This window comes from Heterocephalus glaber, unplaced genomic scaffold (genome assembly GCF_053883595.1).
Source record: "Heterocephalus glaber isolate CG9 unplaced genomic scaffold, H.glaber_assembly_v1.0 deba00001555, whole genome shotgun sequence".
Lineage (NCBI taxonomy): Eukaryota > Metazoa > Chordata > Mammalia > Rodentia > Bathyergidae > Heterocephalus > Heterocephalus glaber.
Genome location: NW_028258346.1, coordinates 12,071,417 through 12,094,495, shown reverse-complemented (window position 1 = coordinate 12,094,495; position 23,079 = coordinate 12,071,417). Strand labels below are relative to the sequence as shown.

The following is a 23,079-nucleotide window of genomic DNA, read 5'->3' as shown; positions in this document are numbered from 1 at the left end:
TGCCATGATTAAAGTTTAAATGGATGAAGTAACTTCCACTGAGCTTTGTGAAACCTTAAACACTGAATACTGAATAACAGCTCTGAGCAGTTTGCGCAATAAATACATTCAAAAGCAAAGCTGTTTCACTGCAGCTTAAAGTAGTATTTTGGTATATAATGAACAGTACAATCTATACACCTAATGAACATCTATGCAGATAGCTTTATTAAGCATAATCTGTTAAGCCTTCATGAATTCAAATGTATCTTTTTCAACTTAATTCAAAAAACTTTAGCATTCTGCAAGTTAAATGGCCTTCTCTTTAAATCAACCTACAGCTCTCTAAGTGCCACCACAATTCATAATGTGAACTCCTGTCTTCAGGGTCCTCAGACATGAACCCAGTCTGTGTCACTCACCCAAACACAGTGACCACTGTGATCACAGAGCAAACAGATCAATGGGGCTCAAATTAATAAAATAGAGGAATATCATCCTATGATCAAAAAATGACCAGGCGATGAATTAGCACATAGTTTAGTGGGGTGGAGGAATCAGTCCTAAGAACTGGAGAGTTAAAACAACGTATTTGTCTCGCACAGGTATGTTAGTTCAGGTTTTAATAATTTAGAGTCCTATTCACCTATTTAGGTTATGTTATGCTGTCTTTACTAGAAGAGAACCCATTATATGGGATTTTATATTTTTATGTTTTTTTCTGTAAATTTCACTATGTATTTTATTCTCCAGCAATCTCAGAGAGTTGGTACAATGTGCTGAGTACACACCTATACCCACACAAACATAATGACATAACTCTTATTTACCCTATGTTTGTATGTTCACATATAGTGTTATACAGCCAGCTATGTACTGCACAACACCACGTTTTATAAAAACATAAATAAATAAAGATAAAATATTTTATAGTCTGAAATGCCCTAATTAGCAACCTGGTATAACATTCCCATGTCAAATGAATTCTTTCTTGCTCGAGTGATTAGAATCATGCAGTGAAGAATTTATTTAAATGTCAGAATGAGAAATGTATGTACATCTATTGGAACATGATGATATTCGATGGGAAAATTATAATTGTCATGGTTAACACTTAGGAAAATGAGAAAATAAATTCAAATGCTGTTTTGAATGTTTGAAGTATAGAATCTACAATATTGAGTAATATCCATAGGAATGGGAAGAAACTATGTATAGAGTATTTTTAAAACACAAGTGACCAATGTTTTGAGTGACTAAAAGTTAGAGACTATAGGGCAAAGGGTGTAGCTCAGCGGCACCGTGCCTGGCTGGCAAGCACAAATCCTGTCCTGATTTGGATCCCAAATACCACACACACACACACACACACACACACACACACACACACACACACACAAAGATAGGGACTATTGAGAACAAAAGAAAAGGTAACTCCTCAGAACTCAATTAGCCATGGACAGATGAACCCTTTTTGGGATTTGCTGACTGTGGGACATTGCCGGTGTCAATTTTAAGTGGGAGATTTAGAGTGGAATAGCATCCAAAGGTGTGCTTTTGGTGAACCCAAAATGGTGATGACAAAGACCAGTTTGGAGGGGAAAGAATGGGAAAAGGAATTCTGTCCTAAAGGAGTTACTAAATATTTGCCATGATTGCGGGGACTTCAGAGTGGCTGTGCAGTACACTTCCGCAGTGTAATAAGCCTCATGGGGAAGAGAAGGAAGAACCCTTGACCGCACAATCTTTCCCAGTATATTTTTTGAAGAGAACATATTTTAGAAAATACAGGTATAGTATTACCCAAAAGGCCATTATAATAGAAGACTTGTGATTAGGAAAGAGAAATGGTTGAAAATATTCAGATGTTTAAAGATGCTAGTTGAACCCAGGGAGTAATAAAAACAAAAGAAAATATCCAACCTGAATAGAATGCATGACCTCTATGGATAAGGCATACTTTATAGAGGGAAGCAGGAATAGAACACATCAAGCAGTATAGGAAAATTAAAATCAGAGAACTAACTAAGGGATGCAGAGCAGTGTGGCATCACTGAAAGAAAAGGGAAAACATAATCGAAGAAGATTCTCTTACCAATAAACTAAATTATGTAAATAGGCTAATGATCATTGACTTAAGAAAAATAAGCTTTTAGGTTAATTTTTATAAAGCTATGGTTATTTAAAGAACAGCTCCAGATAAATCTGAATCCAGGTTTCTGATGGAAAGGTGGTAGTAAAATACGAAATATTTTGGGAGATTAATCAAAATTTTGAACTGATTGTTAAATACATGACACAGAACCTAGAGGTTACAAGTTAGGAAAAAATAAGTGGTAGATAGGTTAAGATCTGAATGTGTACATTTGCAAAAAAGAACATCATTAATGAGAGAGAAACAATTTGAGAGAGAAAAAAAGAGAAAATATGGAGGAACACAAGAAGAGAAAGAGGAGGACGAGGGAAAGGAGAGGAAGAAAAACAATTAAAATAACCAAAGAGTAAAGAATTCAGGGGAAAGGAGGATAAGAAAGATACTTTTTGTAGAAGAAAATATGGACTGTCTCAGGTGAGATTAACTCACTGTGAGAAGCCAAGGATTATAGGAGCAAAGGTTCCCCACACATTTACAGCATTCTTCTGGTGGAAGCCTCCTGTTGTGACTGAAGATAATTTCCTTTACAATCACCGAGATGCCTTGCATCTTGCCTAAGTCACTCTATGAACATAACCCAGTAACTCTCCAACTCTTTAGTTTTCATGTTCATTTTATTGGAAGTGCTTTGTATAGTATAAAATCTTAAGGCAGATAAAGGTGGTTATTATACAGCCAAAAAAGAACAAAAATTCACACAGTTTTCCATTGATTTGTCAAAACATTCCAGAGTAGTTCTTTAGGGATCACAAAGATGACCACACGTAGCTCCTCTGGACATTGATATTTCCACTGTGGGTTTGGATTGGACTTGCAGGATGCTAGGTTCCCTGCTTCCTTCTTCTAACCACTCTCTACTCATTTCTACCCTGCTTTGTGGGCCTGGGAAGCTGATCTTTGTGGACTGCATCAATAAGCTCCTTTGCTCTCTGTCTTCCTATTTGATTCCAGCAGTAGGTGTAACTGTCAGAAGACTGCAGTGTGGCAGAAGAGAACGGTGGAAACCACAGGCTGACCGCATCCCTCTGTGAAGTCAACACTCCTACAGAATAGCACTCTGCTAGAGCTACTCTCACTGAATTCTGGTAACTGATCCCTCTCTTCTCTTTTCTGGGCTTTGGGGTAATAATGTAAGAGCATTCATTCCATACTGAAAGTTTCTCAGCCTTAGAATACACAGGCTTGCTAAAGCTTAACGACGGTAGGGTCATGCAACACACAGCAGACACAATCAGCCTTCCAGGAAGCTGAATTCTTGCATGTGGGCAGTAGGAAGCATTTGGTAAGTTAATGTGCAGCTCAAAACCATCAATACTCTCTAACAACAAGAACCTAAGTTGAAGAAACCTCAGAGGATCCAAAGCAACAAGCAGAGACAGCCAGCGTGGCCTGCAATTCAAAAGTGGCTTCTTGATTTTGTTTGCATGCTTTGATTCCACTGTCTTAGAACTCTTCAGACCCTCACTGTTTCCAAAGATCAAGATGAAATTTCAACTTCTCAAGTGAACTTTTAAAGAAAAGTCTCTTTTCTTTCCTCAACATCTTGTCTCTCAACTTAGTCGGCCTGTCACACCACGACTAGCAGGACTGGGCCAGTAACAATAATATCCACATATTCTTTCCTGAAGATGGACTTTCCTGTCTCATTTGTTCCCCTTAACTCTGCCAACAACTTGGTGAACAATTGTGTTTTCCATTAATTAAATTATTTTTAATTACCTCTGCATGTGTGCTGTTTCTCCTAAGGGTCATGACTATTATAATTGCAGAATATGTGTGTCTGTGTGTATAAAGTATTTCCACATTTGGACAAGATCTCATTTATTAACTGTATTATAAGATCAAATTCCAATTGATTCATACTGATTTCCATGTCTCTAACACTAGCTGCAAGGTCTAACCAGGCCAACTATCTTGATAAAAGCAATGTAAATCTCTTTAGCTCTACTGCTGGTGCTTCAACTACCTACCGTGCCAATTTATTTATCTCTAGAATAGAGAATTTATTATCCCTAGACTGATATAACTGATGCAGTGAAATAAGTAGTTTTTATTGACGGTCTTACTATGTGACCTTGACAAAAGTTATTTCTCATCTATAAACTGTGGATAATTACTTTACCTAAGTAATAGGTTTGCAGGGTAGATTAAATGTATAATATATGGAAAGCGCTTTGAATACTTCTGTGGTAATCAGGTTTCTCTAGAGAAGTAGAAGCAATAGGAGAAGAAGATTCAGGTATATTTGTGTATAGGTATGTAAATATATAGATACAGATATGTACCTCCTATAGATAAGAAGAGATTTATTTTTGAAATGATTCATGCAGTTAGAGTGGCTGTGAAGTCCTAAAAGATGCCATCTCCAGGCTAGAGAAACAAGAAAGCTGGTGTGTAAATCCTTCTGAGTGTGAAGGTCTGAAAAACAGCTTTGACGTGCGGTGGCAAGAGAAGACGAATGTGGACATTACCTTCTCAGCAACATCTAAATTAGTGCTTGACTAAAATTTGGACTTCTTAGCCATGGATGAGGCAAGGTGACATATAACCCTAACTGTTATATGGCATTAAATTCTTTCATTTTTTAATGGAAAACATCCAACCCTGCATTAGTCTAACTACTTGCCAACTATAATCCCCCCTAAGGTCAGTCTCCCAATCACTAAGAAGTTGTAGATTCCTGCTCTCAGTGTAAACTGCCAACATACACACTTAACCTCACCCAGCTGGGCAACGTTCAAGAAGCCTCACGAGTCCTAAAGGACCCTCATTTTCCCTACAAAGTAGCCAGTGTTGGTGTCAAATTGTTTGTGTTCTCTTCTCACACAACAGAAGGAAAATGCCACTTGCTCTAACTGATGTTCTGATCCTCCACAGGTGACCTGTGACCCCCTGGAACCTCAAGGGGCTCGCTGTAGGAACCCAGCCAGCACTCACATGAGTAATGATGGTGTCTCTTCATGGGCCATTTCCATTAAATGTTCTAATATCTCTTTACTTAGAGAAAGGGGGAGCAAACATAATCAAAATTTATTCTGTAGGGTAGTAAAGAAAACATTTAAAGTTCTGCACTGTCAGATATTTCTGGGTAAGTTTTAATGAAACCTGAGCCCTGAGTTAGAAACTTAGGTAGTGACAGTGTTGCACGGATCTACCTTCCTTGTGATATTTAAGTTCCAGGGAGTATTAAACCCTGAGTTGTAAATTAAGTTACTGAGCTGATTTTCTCCTAGAAACAAGTATTTGCACACCAAAGGTAAACACCCAGGATCCTTCTCCTTTTAACTGCAAGGAAATTTTGCCTACTTTAGGAATCAATATGTTCTTTCCTCTTTCAGGAAGGCAGATGGGGTGTTTAGAAGCTCCCAGATTTGTATTTTTCAAATTCCTCATATACAGTTAGGTTTTGGATGACTTCTGGCTCTTATTATGTCATTACAAAAGAGGGAAATTGGAAAGTTTTGTGCAATTGTTAAACAGCATAGTATATATTAAACTAATAGAAAACCAAAAGTGATTTTCGTCATTTTATACACATCAATGTATAAGTCTTGGTTTTGCTCATATTTATATCCTTAGTCAATTTAATTTCTAGAAATGAATTTTCATTTATTGTTATAATTCAACATTTTAAAATTCACTGTCTTATGATTACTGATTCAGTGATTTCACAAACAAAGTAGTATCTTAATAGTTTTTCACTTCAAGAAAAAATGACTAGAATTTGATGAATAAATTTTAAAAAGAAAAATACGAATTATGACAAAATGTAATCATCCAGGTTCAGATATATATAATGGTTAAAGGAAAGTTTTAATAAGCAGATAATGGGATATATACTAGAGGGAAAGTTTAACAGAAGAAAAATAATAAGTGCAATGGAGTAGCTTTTATCAGATATATATATATATATATATATATATATATATATGCATCATATTAAAAAAGAAATCACTGTCAGGTAACATAGATAGTTTTCCAATATTGAGCTTTCTGTATTATCAGTTCATTGACAAACTTACTGATTCTAGTACTTCTAAAGGAAAACTGGTCATGACAGTTTTGGAAGTTACTGCTTTCCATGAAAAAATCTGCAAAATTCTATGGGATTTCCATTGTTGGCTACTGTTCTTGCCATATCCATGTTGAGATATTTTCTACCTAGCCAATCACTTAAAATCCCTGGAAACTGCACACAATGTAGAAAATCTTTGAACTCAGTATTATCTTCACACGTTGAAAAAAGAGGAAATTATATTTTGAAGATCAAAATGTATTGCTTTCCTTTAGTGCAACTTTTTACTTATGTCTTTGCTTCACTGATTTCCAATTCACAGTTCATTTGGGATCTAAATTTTGATCTAGTGTATAAAAATAAAATACATATTTCCATCAATATTCTTTGTCCTTGTTACCATCATTTGTAACTCTTTGGTTTGGTGACAAATTAAATGAAATAGATTGATATTTCCAATAAAAAAGGTGAATGGGTGAGTAAACATAATTATTTTCTATTCCCTCCAAATGACCAATGAAATGTTCTAATATACAAAAATTAAGCCTCCGAATGTAACAATAAAATTAGCAGAACAAACACCACTTGTGGATCAGAAATTTGAAGAGCTGGAAGAAAATAAACAGATGGGGCCAGAGAAACAGAGAATTAGCAGAAGAACAAGCAAATCAAAACAAGCTAAAGGGAATCCTGTTGAGAGGTGACTCTATCCCAATGTGCCATACTTCATTTTTTTTTTTAACTTCACTGACTGTAGGCTTTACTAACCTTTCAACGACCACCTGTCCAGTTCTTTTTTTTCCTTAATTATTCTTGCTTTTATTGAGTTAGGCTTTTTTTTCCATTAAGTTTATTGGTACATTTTAGGTATACAGTTCAGTTACATTCATCATTGGGATCATGTACCTTTACATGATGCATCTTGATTCTTATTTTACCCCATTCTCCTGCCCTCCCTTCACCCCCTCCACCCTTCCCTATTTATAAAGACTTTGTTTCCATTTTTTTCTTTTCTCCTATTTTTTCTTTTCCTTTCTTTCCTTTCCCCTGCTCCTCCCACTTCCCCCACCCCGTTAGACTTTTTCTTCCTATTTCACATTATTAATTATACATTTTGATCCTTATTTACACTTACACCAGAGAAAATATTCAGTATTCTTTAAAGTGTGAGCTGCCTGCTTCTTCTTTCCAAACCATTCTGAATTCAATTTATCGGAGAGAAGGCTTCAGCAGAAATCAACTCACAAGACTATTGAAAGAGGTCATGTAAGACACACATGAAAATGATCATAAGCACTAATCACTTCAAGCAAAGTCTGGGCATGAAAAAGAAGCAAGGGAGACAAAGATAATTCCTGACCCTGAATAAAACAAAGATATATTTATATGTTATCATAAAAAATATGCATCAAAGAAAATATCTCTAAAGTGATGCATTCCTTTTTCTCTATTCCTTGCTCTAGAAATTGGCAGATGTCTGAAGGAGAATAAACATCCAAGAATTAAGGCTAGAATGTATGTTGGCATCCAGAGACAATTATTTCACTGCTAATATTTATAATATACAAATACAGTCTGATGAGGATTCATTGTTATTTTCAGGTCTTCATTTATAAAAGTACTGAAATTCTTATCAATACATTACCAAAATAATGTGTCTATCATCTCTAGTTTTTCATATGAATACCATTTATACTTCCATTTATTCAGTACCTATTAAATGCAGGCATTAAGAACTTACTATAATCATAACAGTGATTGATATACATTGAATTTTTTAATGTATGACATGACCTACTAAATTCCAGGCATTGCATGAGGTATTGCATAGGTTTGTGGTTTTTTTTAATTAAATTATTTTATTGGTACATTTTAGGTACACAACACAATTACATTTCTCATTGGGAATTGTACCTTTACATAATGCATCTTGGTTCTTATTTGTCCCCCATTCCTAGCCCTCCCTTCATGCCCTCCACCCTTCCTTATTTACAAAGACTTTATTTCCATTTTTTTCATTTCTCAGCATTTTTCCTTTCCCTTCTTTCCTTTCCCCTGCCCCTCCCACTACCCTTACCCCTTTGGAACTTTTCTTTCTATTTTGCATTATTGATTATTCATTCTAATCATTGGTACATTTTAGGTATACAATATAATGACATTCATCATTGGAAATTTGCGCCTTTACATAATCTCTCTTGGTTTTTATTTTTCACCCTTGCCCAGCCCTCCCTTCAACCCATCCATTCCTCCCTATTTACAAAGCTTTTGTTTCTATTTTTCCATTTTCTCATCTTAATCCCATTCCCTTCTATCCTTTCCCCTAACCCTCCCACTTCCTTCCCCTTTGCCCCTTTTCTTCCCATTTCACGTTAACTATTATATATTTTAGTGCTTATTTACACTTTCAGTTTCTCACACCAGAGAAACTATTCAGTATTTATACATGTGTGTCCTATTTATTTCACTTAAGAGTATTGCCTCAATGTACACTCACTTAGCTATAAATGTCTCTAATTTGTCATTTTTTAGGGCTCAGTAGCACTCCATTTTATTTTAAAAATGACATTTTCTTTATCCAATCTCCAGTTGATGGGCATTTGGGCTGTTTCCAAGTTTGACCTATCACAAACTGTGCTGCTATGAACATGGGCACACATATATCACTGTGGTATGATTCTTTTAATTCTTTGGGGAAGATCCCCAGCAGTGGAATAGCTGGGTCAAATGGGACTTCCAATCCTGGTTCTTTGAGGTATTTCCATACTGATTTCCACAGTGGTTGCACCAGTCTGCACTACCACCAGCAGTGGAGCAGGGTTCTGCTACTTTCCCCACAGCCCCACCAGCATTTGTTATTGGTTGATTTCATGATAGCAGCCATTCATTCTGGAGTGAGGTGGAATCTCACCATTGTCTTCATTTGCATCTCTCCAATGACCAGTGATGTTAAACATATTTTCATGTATTTATTTGCTATTTCTACTTCTTTGTCTGAGAAATATCTGTTCATTTCAGATGCCCATTTTTGGATTGGGTCTTTAATTTTGGGAGGTCTGATCTTTTTACGTTCTTTATATATTCGAGATAGTAGACCTTTGTCTGAGGAAAAGCAGGTGAAGATTGTTTCCTACATTGTGAGTTGTCTCTTCACACTGCTGGTGATTTCTCTTGCTGTGCAGAAGCCTTTTAATAAGAAGAGATCCCACTTGTTGATTGTTTGTGCTAGTTCATGGGCAACTGAGGTTTTGTTCATAAAATCTTTTCCTACACTGATGTCTTCAAGGGTTCTACCTAACCTCTGTTCCAACTGGTTCAGAGTTTCTATTTGAATATTTAGATCTTTAATCCATTTTGATTTTAGTTTAGTTCATGGTGAGAGATATGGGTCTAGTTTTAATCTTTGGCAAGTTCAAGCCTAATTTTTCTAGCACCATTTATTAAAGAGGCTATCTTTCCTCCAGTGAGGGTGTTTGGCTCCTTTATTGAAGATGAGATAGATGAGTGTGTCTGGCATTATTTCTGCATCTTCTAATCTGTTCCACTGGTCCTCAGGTCTGTTTCTTTGCCAGTACCATGCTGTCTTTATCACAGTAGCTTTGTAGTATAGTTGCAGATTGGGGATTGTGATACCCCCTGCCATGTCTCTGTTACCTAGAATTGCTTTTGTATTCTGGGTCTCTTCTTGTTCCAAATGAATTTGTAGATTGTTTTCTCAAGGTTCATGAAGTATGCTGCTAGGATCTCAATTGGAATTGCATTAAATCTATATAGAAGTTTTGGAAGTATGGTCATTTTCACTATATTAATCCTTCCTACCCAGGAGCAGGGGATGTCTGTCCATTTTCTGATATCATCTTCAGTCTCTCTTTTCAGAGTGCCATAATTTTCAGAGAAGAGGTCTTTGATTTCTTTCATTAGGTTGATTCTTAGGTATTTCAATTTTTTGAATGCTATTGTGAAAGGAATTATTTGTCCTATTTCTCTCTCAATGAATCTGTCATTGGTGTAGAGGAAAGCTATTGATTTTTGTGTGTTGACCTTGTAACCAGTTACTTGACTGAATTTGGTTATTAAGTCTAGAAGACTTTTGGTGGAGTTCTTGGGGTCTTCTATATAGAGTATCATGTCTTCTGCAAATAATGACAATTTGAATTCTTCATTTCCTATCTTTATTCATTTTATTTTTTTCCCTTGTCTAATTGCCATGGCTAATGTTTCCAGAACTATATTATACAAGAGTGGTGATAATGGACATCCTTGTCTTGTTCCTGATTTTAGTTTGAAGGATTTCAGTTTTTGTCCATTTAATATGATATTGGCTGTTGGTTTTTCATAGATGGCTTTTATCAGTTTGAGGTAGAGACCATCTATTGCAATTTTTTCTAGGGTTTTTATCATAAATGCAAGTTGGATTTTGTCAAATGCTTTTTCTGCATCTACGGAGATAATCATATAGTTTTTGTCCTTGACTCTATTGATATAGTGTATTACATTGATAGATTTGCATATGTTGAACCATCTCTACATCCATGGGATGAATCCCACTTGATCAGGGTGTATGATCTTCTTGATGATCTTCTGCATTCTGTTTGCCAGTATCTTATTAAGGATTTTTGCATCTATGTTCATTAGTGAAATTGGCCTATAGTTATCCTTTTCGGTTGGGTCTTTCTCTGCTTTGGGGATCAAGGTAATGCTTGCTTCCAGGATGAATTTGGGAATATTGCTTCCCTTTCAATTTCATTGAAGAGTTTAAACAGTAGCAACAGTAGTTCCTCTCTAAATATCTCGTAGAATTCAGCAGTGAAGCCATCAGGGCCTGAGCTTTTCTTAGTTGATAAGTTTTTTATTATGTTTTCAATTTCATTGGTTGATATTGGGTTGTTCAGAATTTTTAGGTCTTCTTCATTCAACTTTGGTAATTCATATGTATCTAGGAATCTGTCCATTTCTTCTGTGTTGTCCATCTTATTGGCATATAGGTTCTGGAAGTAGGTATTGATGATCCTCTGGATTTCTGCTGGGTCTGTTGTAATTTCACCCTTCTCATTCCTAATTGCATGGATTTGGGCCTTTTCTTTCCTTTTTCTGATAAGGTTGGCTAAGGGTTTGTCAATTTTGTTGATTCTTTCAAAGAACCAACTCTTGCCTTCATTGATTTTTTGTATCATTCTCTTAGTCTCCATTGCATTGATTTCTGCTCTGATCTTTATAATTTCCTCCCTTGTATGAGCTCTGGGGTTGTCCTGCTCTTCTTTTACGAGAAGCTTGAGGTGCAGCAATCAGGTTGTTTAATTGGGCTTGTTCTGTTTTCCTAATGTGCATATTCACTGCTATGAATTTCCATCATAAGACTGCTTTCATTGTGTCCCATAGATTCCGATATGTTGCATTGTTATTGTCATTTAATTGAAGGAACTGTCTGATTTCTTCTTTAATTTCCTCTGTGACCCATTGGTTATTCAGAAGTGTGTTGCTCAATTTCCACATGTTTATGAAATTTTTCGAGTTTCTTTTGCTATGGATCTCCAATTTCATCCCACTATGGTCTGATAATATACAGGGGATAACTTGAATTCCTTTGCACTTACTTAAACATGTTCTATGAGTGAGTATGTGGTCCATTTTTGAGAATGACCCATGTGCAGCTGAGAAGAATGTGTATTCTGATTTTGTGGGGTGGAAGACTCTGTAAACATCTGTTAAGTTCATTTGTTCAAGAGTTCAATTGAGTTGTCGTATTTCATTACTTATTTTTAGTCTAGTTGATCTATCTATTTGTGACTGTGGGGTGTTGAGGTCCCCCACTACAATTGTATGAGTGTAAAGATGACTTTTCATGTCCATTAGTATTTGTTTTTTATAGTTGGGTGCACTAGTGTTTGGTGCATAGATATTTACGATTGTCATCTCTTCCTCTTGGATTGTTCCTTTTACAAGGATGTAGTGTCCTTCTTCATCTCTCTTAATCAGTGTTGGTTTGAAATCTACTTGATCTGCCTAGAGGATAGCTACTCCTGCTTTTTTTCAGGTCCCTGTTGCATGGATTATTGTTTTCCACCCTTTCACTTTCAGTCTATGAGTTTCCTTTTGAATTAAGTGTGTTTCTTGTATTCAGCATATTGTTGGATTTTGCTTCTTGACCCATTCTGCCAGTCTGTTTCTTTTGATTGGTCAATTGACCCCATTAACGTTGATGGTTATAACTGAAGCATATTGACTTTTCATTGCCATGACTTTTTCTTTTTGTTGGGTTCTCCCCCTTTACATTTAATTTCTTGTCATGCCAGATGGGTTTATTCTGCTTTGCTTCCTGGGGTTGTGATCCTCAGTGTCTGTTCCTAGAGTATTGTGTAAAATTCTTTGGAGTGCTGGTTTGGTATTCACGAAGTTCCTAAGGTGCTCTTTGTCATGAAAGTATCTTATTTCTCCATCCATTTTGAAAGATAATTTTGCAGGGTACATCAATCTGGGTTGAAGGCTGTTTTCTTTTAGGGCTTGGAATATGTCACTCCAAGCTCTTCTTGCCTTGATGGTTTGTGTTGAGAAGTCTGCTGTGATTCTGATGGGCTTTCCTTTGTATGTGATTTGTTTCTTTTCTCTAACTGCTTGTAGAACTTTGTTCTTTTGTTGAGTTTCTAGAATCTTAACAATTATATGCCTATGTGTAGATTTTTTTGATCAAGGCTATTTGGAGTCCTATATGCCTCACTTATCTGTGTGTCAAGCTTTTTTCCCCTGCTTGGGAAGTTTTCAGCCATTATTTCTGTGAAGAGATTTTTTATGTCATCTACACTCTCTCTTGTCTCTTCATTGACTCCAGTCAGTCTTATGTTATTCTTCTTTGCATCATCAAGCAGCTGCTGGATTGATTTTTCATGTTCCCTTATAATTTTGAAGCAATTTTTCTTTTCCTGGTCATTAATTGCAGTCTTATCTTCTATATCTGAAATTCTGTCCTCACATTGACTCATTCTGCTGTGTAGACTTTCAGTGGAGTTTTTCATGTCCTGGAAATCTATTTGCATCTGTTTTATGGATTCCATTTGTTTCCTATGTTGGGATTCCATCATGTTCCTCAGCTCCTCTCTAGATTTATTAATCATGTCTTGCACTAGGAGCACAATTTCTCCTATTATCTGAGAAATTATTTCTGATTTCATTTTTTCCAGATCCCCTTTTGTTGCCAGTTCAGTGGGTCCAGGTGGTTGAGTATCAGAGTGTTCCATCTCATTTCCCTTTGGGGTTGCTGTAGGTGATCTGGAAGTCTGGTTTTGAGACTTATTTATGTGTTTTCTCATTTCGACTGGGGGGGGGGCTGTTAGCACCTGCACGGATTACCTCCTCCGAGCTTGGAGAGGTGGGACAGAGGCTGGGAGCACCAGTAGGGATGGTGGCCCAAAAGCTCTTTCCTGTGGGCTGGGAGCAGTGGGAGGAATGGTGGCTGGAAAGCCCTTTCCTCTGGACAAGGAGCAGTGGGACGGTGGCTCAGAAGCCCCTACCTCTGGGCCGGGAATGGCAGGACTTAGTACAGCAGTCTGATGGTCTGGTGTCCTCTGCATCTTTGTAGTGTGGAACCAGGTGGCTGTACAGAGGAGCGGGGTGGGCGGGGCGGGGGGTCCAGTGGATTGTTGCCAGGGCGCGGGCTGATCCAGTCTGTTCCATGCAACTCATGACCTTGGTAGGGCATCCATAGACCTGCCTGTCTGCAGCGAGCTGATTCCTGCATAGGTTTTGTTAAGTAAAACAGATGGCAACTGCTCTTTGAGAGATGTGTAATATAAATATAATGCTAATGTGTATTGTACATATAATTCAAATTTAGTTAGTGAGAGACTGATATCAAAACTAAGCAAGAGTAGACCAGAAAGTGATAGGGTGTGACTATAGGTAGAGTATTTAGAGTGGTCTGTCTGCTAAGTAGGAAGATTTATGTTGTATGATAGAATTTCAGTTGAGCCAGAAATGATAAGGAGAAATGAGCCATTGGTGGATTGTGATGAAACATGGAAAAGTGGGGAAAGACACTTTTTAGACAGAGTGGATGGTAAGTTCCAAAGGCTAAAAGTAGGAAGGATCATAATAGTGACCAAAAGAAGACAAATTACTTTATCACTCTTAGACATAGCTCAATCTTTTATTCCATGAAAACAATATTGCTTATCATTTAGAGCCATTCTGAGGATTAAAGGTGGGAAAAGTGCAGAATATTTAGTACACCAAAAAGACCCCTATAATGAAAACTAGAGTAATAGTGACAGAAAGCAATTGAAGAGAACATGAATAGATGAGAATACATGCCTTATTCCCAAAGTGGCAAACCAATATTGCCAAAATGGCCATATTACCAAAAATGACATATAGATTTAATTCAATGCCAATCAAAATACTAACAACATTCTTCACAGAGCTAGCAAACCATCCCTAACCTTTATGTAGAACCAGAAGAGACTCAAAAATGTCAAAGCAATCCTCAGCAAAAAAGAACAAAGTGGGAGCCATTACAATCCCAGATTGCAACTTACACTGCGAAGTTATTGGATACAAATAACATGATGTTGGCCCCAAAATAAACCTGTTCACTGATGAAATAGAACTGAGGACACAGAACAACACAATGTACCTTAAAACATCTGAATTTTGACAAAAGGACCAAAAGAGAAAAGACAGTCTTTTTAATAAATGGTTTGGAAAACTGGTCAACCATGTTCAGAGGAATTCATCTAGATCCATATTTCTCACTCAATACTAAAATCAAATCAAAATGGATCAATAACCTAGATACAAAGACAGAAACACTGAATGCACTGCAAAACTAAATAGGTAAAATTTTGAAGACAGAGAAATAACACCAAAAATGAACACATCGTAGTCTATCAAATTAAAATCTTCTGCACAGAGGAGAGAAACTAAAAACTGGGAAATAAATATTTCCAGCTACTTCTTTGACAGAGACCTAATATCTAGAATATATAAAGAACTCAAAAAAGTTATGTTCTCAAAAATTAAGACCTAAGTTTTGTAATGAATAGACTTTTTTTAAAAATAAGAAATACAAATGACCAATAAGCTCAGCATCTTTGGCCACTGGAGAAATGCAAATCAAATCAACACTGCAATTCCATTTTATTCCAGAAAGAACGGCTATCATTAAGATTCGGGAAAAAAAAGTTTTGGAGAATTTGTGGGAAGAAAGGAAAATTTCCACATTGTGGTGGTAATATAAACTACTGCAACAGCTATAAAAATTCCTCAAAAATAGAAATCATTTGACCCAGGCTTTCTGGGTATCTTCCCAAAAGAATTAAAGTTATCATATTATAGTGATACACACATCTCATATTTTTAGCATCATAATTCACAATGAGTGCATTATGGATTTGTCCTAGATGCCCATCAACTAATTAATAAATAAAGAAAATGTGATAGCCATAAAAAGGGATAAATTTGAGTCATTTGCAGGAAAATGGATGCACTTGAATACATAACGCTGAGTAAAATAAACCAGACACAGAAGGGTGAATATTGCATGGCTTCTTTCATATAAAAAAACCTGAAGAATAAATAATTTATAGAGCAAAATAAAAGAGAGATGTTAGGAAACAGGATAAATGTTCTAGAGATGAGAAAGGAATCAAAGAAAGATGAGAAGGGAGGGCAGAAGTAGTAAAAGTGATCAAGATATCATATATCTTGCTATGACACACCAACAATAAAAAAGAATCTCATATTTTGTTTTCCACATAACATTGAAACATTGATACTGAAGTATCATGAAACATTGTTAAAACCATAATTTGACAGTTTTATATTTTTCTCCTATTAGATATGTGTGTGGTTTTTAAACTACATTTTGAGTAACAATGCCAATGCACGAATTTTTATCCATATGTGGCATTTGTATTAGCTACTTAGGGCTATAAAATAAACCACCTCAAGATTCCAAAAAAAGAAACATTTATAAAAGATCTGGCACATATTAGAAACTAAAATATATCTACTAATGATCATTATGAATGTACGTTCCTACTCTTCTATAATTTATTCCATGCTGAGAAAGTAATATTATTTATCAAAATTGTAACAAAGTCAAGTACTGTGAAAATTAATATGATCAATTGGAAATGATTAGGGAATTAAGTTTTAGACCAAAGTGAATTTCTAAAAATAAAAAGGGTAAGCATTATTCATGATGACATACTATAAACTAATGTAAACTTGAGTAAGAAGGCTAAATGAAATTGAGGTTCTATCACTAATTACCTGCTCTTATATCACTTTCTAAATAACTTGGGTGATCAGTTTTCTTTTAGCGAAAAATAGAAATACATATACACCCCATACAATGTTAGTGAAAGATCTAGTATCAAATTATTTTATTTTAAGTAAGAAACAACAACAATTTCTTTCTATTTAAAAATTAATTTTATATTTATTTTTAAGAACACCAAAAATAGAATGTAAGTTCTATAAGAAAAGGTATTTTGGGGCCGGGGATTTAGCTCAGTGGTTCTGCCACTTGCTTCACAGGCCCAAGGACCTGAGTTCGATCCCCGGTACCAAAAAAAAAAAAAAAAGGTTTTTTGCTCATTAGGTTTACATCGATCTCTGTGGACATTATATTTGTTAAATGATCAAACGAAGGAATGAATGCTATACACTTTGTTTAGCCTGCATATCTATGAACCTGAAAATGTGAGTTCTGTTCATTACAGTACGTTGAGTAGGAATAAATGATCTGAATATGAAATCGATGGTAAGATTCATTCCCGTGGTTCAGAGTGGCGAGTGTGGCAGCACACACATCTCCTGAGCTGTGTTGAGCAGTTCAGAATTCATCCATAGCAGTTTCCCTGGAGACTGACCGAACAGGCAAAGTAAAACAATATGAAGAGGAAGAACGAGAAAGTTGTATAGACACAGTTTTAAAAGATTGGCTCAGCTTAATGCCCCAAGGAGATACATTTAAAAAAAAATTGAAAATGAGATGAGTCATTTTGAGAAACAATTATATGTTTCAGGGGCGGCACGGTAATAGTCACTGAAAGAAAGATGGTTACTTGAAGGCTTTCTTGTAAAGACTACTAATTGCATCAGGTCCTTTAGTCCTGCTCATTGAGATTCAATGACAACACTAAAATAAGCACAGACTTCAGATTTAAAAGGCATGAATCATGAGAAATCACTTCTTTCTCCTAGCAAAGGTACAATCAATTATGAGTTCCTGGTAAGAGCTCAAAGATGTGAAATTTAAAGAATTAGACATTTTTATCAAAAGCTTTAAAAAAAAATCTTCTCTGACTTAGAAAAATAACTAATCAAAGTCAACTGAAAACTTTCAGAGATTAATCATGCTTACTAGACTGAATAACATTGATATTTCATATCAGGTATGTTCCCCACCAGTCATACATAACAAAATTATTTTGTATTTATTGATACACTGTCAGCAAGCTCTCCTTCCTAAATATTTAATTCTCAGGGTCAGAAGGTAAGTTTCTAACTAGAATAAAATATGAGTATTGTGTGTAGGGAAATAGAGAGCAAGGAGAAAAGCCCAGTTAGGGCTGAAGAAAAGGGGTGAATGACTATTTCCATCCAAGATCAAATTTGTTTATTTTGGAGTGAAGAATTTTGAATTTCTCCACTAAAATCACCATTTCAACACCTCCAATCATGTGTTTGTCCGTAACTGCTTCTTAAATTCCCAAATCTACAAATTTTCTTTGAAAATTTCTAAATATAGATCCTTAACAAATTTCTTTTCCTACTTTACTCCTCTGCTAACTTCTACTTGTAGGGACAGTGGGCTTCTTGGGTGGGACTTGAGTAGGAACTGGGGACCTTCAGGCGTTCCCCCGCATCTCAGCAAGCAGCAGTGTCAACTCACACTGACCTGCAGCCTGCAGGTTTAACACCCTCTTCCCTGTAGCTACACTGTTCCTTCTACATCCCTTTGTAAGTTGCTTCTCAAAACAAAAAATTTCCTTTCCAAATTCCCCTGTCAGCCCACTTATGGCCCCTAGCAGCAAGTTTAGTAATCAATCAAGTGCCGACCCTCAAGGGTGTGGAGATGGATGGGCCAGGCCTCTATCCCGTCAAACAGGACCACAAGCCCCACATTCAACAGTGTCTGAGTTCTGAGCACTCCTACTCCTCGCCTGGGCTGGCTTTGTACCACCTCCTACAATATCCGCAACAAAATCACTTTTGCTGACATTGGTCTTTTCTGACTCCTCTTCTTTCTTTTTTTTTTTTTTTGTATTAAATTCTTTTATTGGTACATTGTAGGTATACAACACAATTACATTTCTCATTGGGAATTGTACCTTTACATAATGCATCTTGGTTCTTATTTTTCCCCATTCCTAGCCCTCCCTTCACGCCCTCCACCCTTCCCTATTTACAAAGACTTTATTTCCATTTTTTTCATTTCTCAGCATTTTTCCTTTCCCTCCTTTCCTTTCCCCTGTCCCTCCCACTACCCCTACCCCTTTGGAACTTTTCTTCCTATTTTGCATTATTGATTATTCATTCTAATCATTGGTACATTTTAGGTATACAATATAACGACATTCATCATTGGAAATTTGCACCTTTACATAGTCTCTCTTGGTTCTTATTTTTCACCCTTCCCCATCCCTCCCTTCAACCCCTCCAGTCCTCCCTATTTACAAAGATTTTGTTCCTATTTTTCCATTTTCTCATATTAATCCCATTCCCTTCTATCCTTTCCCCTAGCCCTCCCACTTCCTTCCCTTTTGCCCCTTTTCTTCCTATTTCACATTACCTATTATACATTTAGTCCTTATTTACACTTTCAGTTTCTCACACCAGAGAAACTATTCAGTATTTATACATGTGTGTCCTATTTATTTCATTTAAGAGTATTGCCTCAATGTGCACCCACTTAGCTATAAATGTCTCTAATTTCTCATTTTTTATGGCTCAGTAGTACTCCATTTTATTAAAAAAACACATTTTCTTTATCCAATCTCCAGTTGATGGGCATTTGGGCTGTTTCCAAGTTTTAGCTATCAAAAACTGTGCTGCTATGAACATGGGTGCACATATATCACTGTGGTATGATTCTTTTAATTCTTTGGGGAAGATCCCCAGCAGTGGAATAGCAGGGTCAAATGGGACTTCCAGTCTTGGTTCTCTGAGGTATCTCCATACTGATTTCCACAGTGGTTGCACCAGTCTACACTCCCACCAGCAGTGGAGCAGGGTTCCTCTTTCCCCCAGCCCCGCCAGCATTTGTTATTGGTTGATTTCATGATAGCAGCCTTTCTTTCTGGAGTGAAGTGGAATCTCAGTGTTGTTTTCATTTGCATCTCTTGAATGACCAGTGATGTTGAACATTTTTTCATATATTTATTTGCTATTTCTACTTCTTTGTCTGAGAAATGCCTGAGAGAGGGAAACACAGATGAAGGTGAGTCTGGTGACTCCTAGACCCCAGACCCACCTGACATAACATACTCTTCAGAAAGGATTATTGTTAAAATGTACAGTATGCTTTCTTGGATCCTTCATTAAATAATCATAGAGAATAGACAATTATTTTCAATTTTCATATAATAGCAACAGACATAAATTGAGTATTATCTACATATTCTGCATTGTTTAAATCATTGACTTGGATTATTTCACTTAATACACACTAATCCATAACACTAGATAATACACAAATAGATGAGATTTTCATGACTTCAAATAGCACATATATCTGTATGTGTTTATGCATGTTAATATTTGTATATTTGTGCAATATACACATTTATAAGTGTATGTATATATGTTCTTATAAACACTTATTGGAGGAAGAATTAAAGGTAAATTACTGGGTCAAATTGTGAGTCTACTTTACTTTCGATAGTTACTGAATTTTTTCTTTAAAGAGACTGAAACAAATTTCACTCTCATCATCACATCTGACATATTTAACTATACTGGATCCTTTTTACATTGTCAAGCATAGTGATTTTAAATATGCTATATAGTTTGTTCTATTCTTTGCAGTTCTTTGTCCACTAAGATATTGAGGATATTGACCCTTATTTATATGCATTGTAAATAATTTTGTCAATCTATTTTTCTCTGTCTTTGGATTGAATTTAATCCAAATCCTCAGCCTCTCACAGAAGTTACTACAGCCCCTGAAATTGATGCAAAGAGATTGGACCTCTGCTGAACCCTTGGGCATATACATGACTCAGACACTCAGTGTTTTTTCTGGAAGACGCCGTAGTTCTCTGTGTGCCATTGTCTAAGGCAACCCTGTAATGATTTCAATATCAAATGAGGAATAGTGTGTATCAGAAGACATACACAGCTGCTGCTCTTATTTTGAACATTCCAAATCACATATCCTGTTAAACATAATGCAGAGTTATTGGTTCAGTCATTGCAACCACACAAGTCCAAGAAATGAAATATTCACTTGAAAATCTTGATTCAAGGAATCATGTTTTTTGACCTGATTATAATATCCTCCATGCTATATGAAATGACAGTACTTAAGTCAACAATATAAAATATATGTGCAAAGTATCCAAGCACCAAGTAAACACCACCATAAATAAATCAAAAGTTTTAAAATTTTCCACATAATAAATACAGTGATTACAGATGTATATTCAGTTTGCAGGTACAGAGATGCTTCTGATGTCTGGCCATCTGGCAGTGCGGACAGGAGATGTCCTTGAAGCAGATGCCCCCATAAAATACTAAAACTTCTTCACAACTGCTGAGTAAGTGGATTTAGAAGCACAGCTGTGAAGATACTAAAATGTCTGACTTCTTTGCTAAAATCTTTAAATCTGGTGTTGCTCAAGTAACGCTAAATCTATCTGTATGCTTTCCTTGATTCAAGCACCTTAGGTGGGAAGAGCAGCTCTCTTCGTTGACTCTGTAGGAAAGAACGGCATCTGTAGTTGGAATTGACTGCACCGACAATGACTTTTCAACGTAAAACTAAAGAAAATCTGGAGGAGGAGAATAAAACAAAGATCATTTTCTAAAAGAAAAAAATGGAGGATTTGACGGCATTCAAAATAATAATGCCACCTGGAACTTGAACCAAATTTTTCCAATTCCAAACCTATTGTTATTCCCTGCCACAGCAAAATCTACCAGGCAAGTTGTAAATATAAAAGGTGAGAAATTTAATTTTTATGAAACAACTAAGAACAAAGGCTCAATTTATATAATATTTCTATCAACTTATATTAAAATGATATGAAAATATTAATTAACTGTAGCAGTTGTATTTTAAATGAGTGAAAACGTGTCATCATAGTCCGTGGTGTACGAAAAGTAGAAAGCATGCCCAGGGGAATTTATTTTACTTTTTAAAAAGAAAATATATACACTAATTTTATTTGTGTATTGTTATCCACAGTTAAGCTGAAAAATCTGAATACAAATCACTCTATAATGTAATTAAGTTAATTCTGTTAAAATAAAACTAGACATGTTCAACTTACAAACGAAGATTTCTTAGCAGAAGTCCAAAATCTACAAAATATGTTGCAATACATATGAGTTCTTTTGCTAGCAGACAAAAAAACATTTAGTAGCCCTGGAGATTATGACTCAGCTTTCTTGTTTTGACTCAGTTTTCTCTCTCTCCAGGCTGAACTTGAGAGATAATAATTCTTTTAGGCTATTCACTTTGTGTTCCTTTTCTCATCTGTATTCCCTCCGCTCTTTTCTCTAACCCAAACACACGTCTGCTACAGATAGGCCGATCTTGCCTTGAGATGTCTCTATTGATGGTGAATTCCCATGTATATAACCTGCAACAAACTGAATACATCTATTACAGATCTCATTTTTAAAAGATTTAAAACAGATGAAATTTAACATTTCCCTTAATGTTCTATTGATTCTTGTTCCGTTCCAGTTTTCTTCTCAATGTGACTACAGTCATTTGTTCTGAATTCTTCTGGTGTCTGGTGACTTATTAGCCACATGAAAATTATAATTTCAGCATCATTTCTATTAAAATTCACTTTTCTCTGTAACTCACAAAGAATAACACCACATACATGATGGATTAATATGGAGTCAACATCTCCATGTGGACCTCAGGCTTTTCTCTTGTGTGACATATAAAATGTGTCACAGGAAACACCACATGGAGACCTAAATGGCAGCAGCCTGGAGAGCTCATGGTGAACTTTGTTATCTGGGAGCTGGCCCAGGAAACCTCTGACTAATGCTTAGAAGGAACGCCTGCTGAAGACACAACACAGCTGGGCAGAACATGTGCTGAAACTAAATGGCAGCAGGGAATCCAAACACCTGCTGTCTCGTGCACTGAAATAGGCAACTGTAAGCTGGAAAAACAGCTTTAAAATGTAGAGACCAAAATCACACCTCTTCAAGAAATTCTGCACTGGATTGAGTGTCCGGGATGCCCAACCTGCCTGAAGACTGCATTCCAGAGATCCGTTCAGTGCACGGAACATGGAGATGCATGGAGACTGGACATCAGCGTAACAGGCTGCTTGGGTCTCATCAGATAGATGTGTAGAAAGCACTGCCCTTTATAAAAGTCAAGTTCTCCCTCCAGCTGTAGCTGCACTGGGCCTCTCTTAGGGTGCAGGAGAACAGAAGCTAAGGCAGTGGAGAAAGGGGATTATCGGGAATCTGGAGAATAATAAAGAAGCGGGAACAAAGCTACACCCTCTCCTTCCATTTTCCTTGTGAATAGGAACTGTCATTCTCAGTGGCCAATTCTCAACTAGGCCATAAAGCATTCAGTTATTTCCAAGCCAAGTGAACATGAAAATCTGCCCTTATGAAGTGAATGTGGAGTTTGTAAAGTGGTGTGATTCTAGAATGCAGAGAAGTGACTGAAAAGATACCAATCCAAGATTTTCACTGAAAACTAGAAGCACAGAAGGGATTCAATACA

At 36.3% G+C, this 23,079-nt stretch overlaps 2 long non-coding RNA genes across 3 annotated transcripts in view; one reads left to right on the top strand and one right to left on the bottom strand.

Moving 5' to 3' along the window:
* LOC147824092 (uncharacterized) overlaps positions 1-23,079 on the bottom strand; it is a 198,031-nt gene that overhangs the window by 67,247 nt on the left and 107,705 nt on the right. The gene's annotated exons all lie outside the window — the stretch shown is intronic.
* LOC147824093 (uncharacterized) lies at positions 3,000-21,347 on the top strand. The gene is made up of 3 exons (XR_015442869.1): positions 3,000-3,219; positions 20,799-20,908; positions 21,031-21,347. It is a non-coding gene; the product is annotated as an uncharacterized LOC147824093 (long non-coding RNA).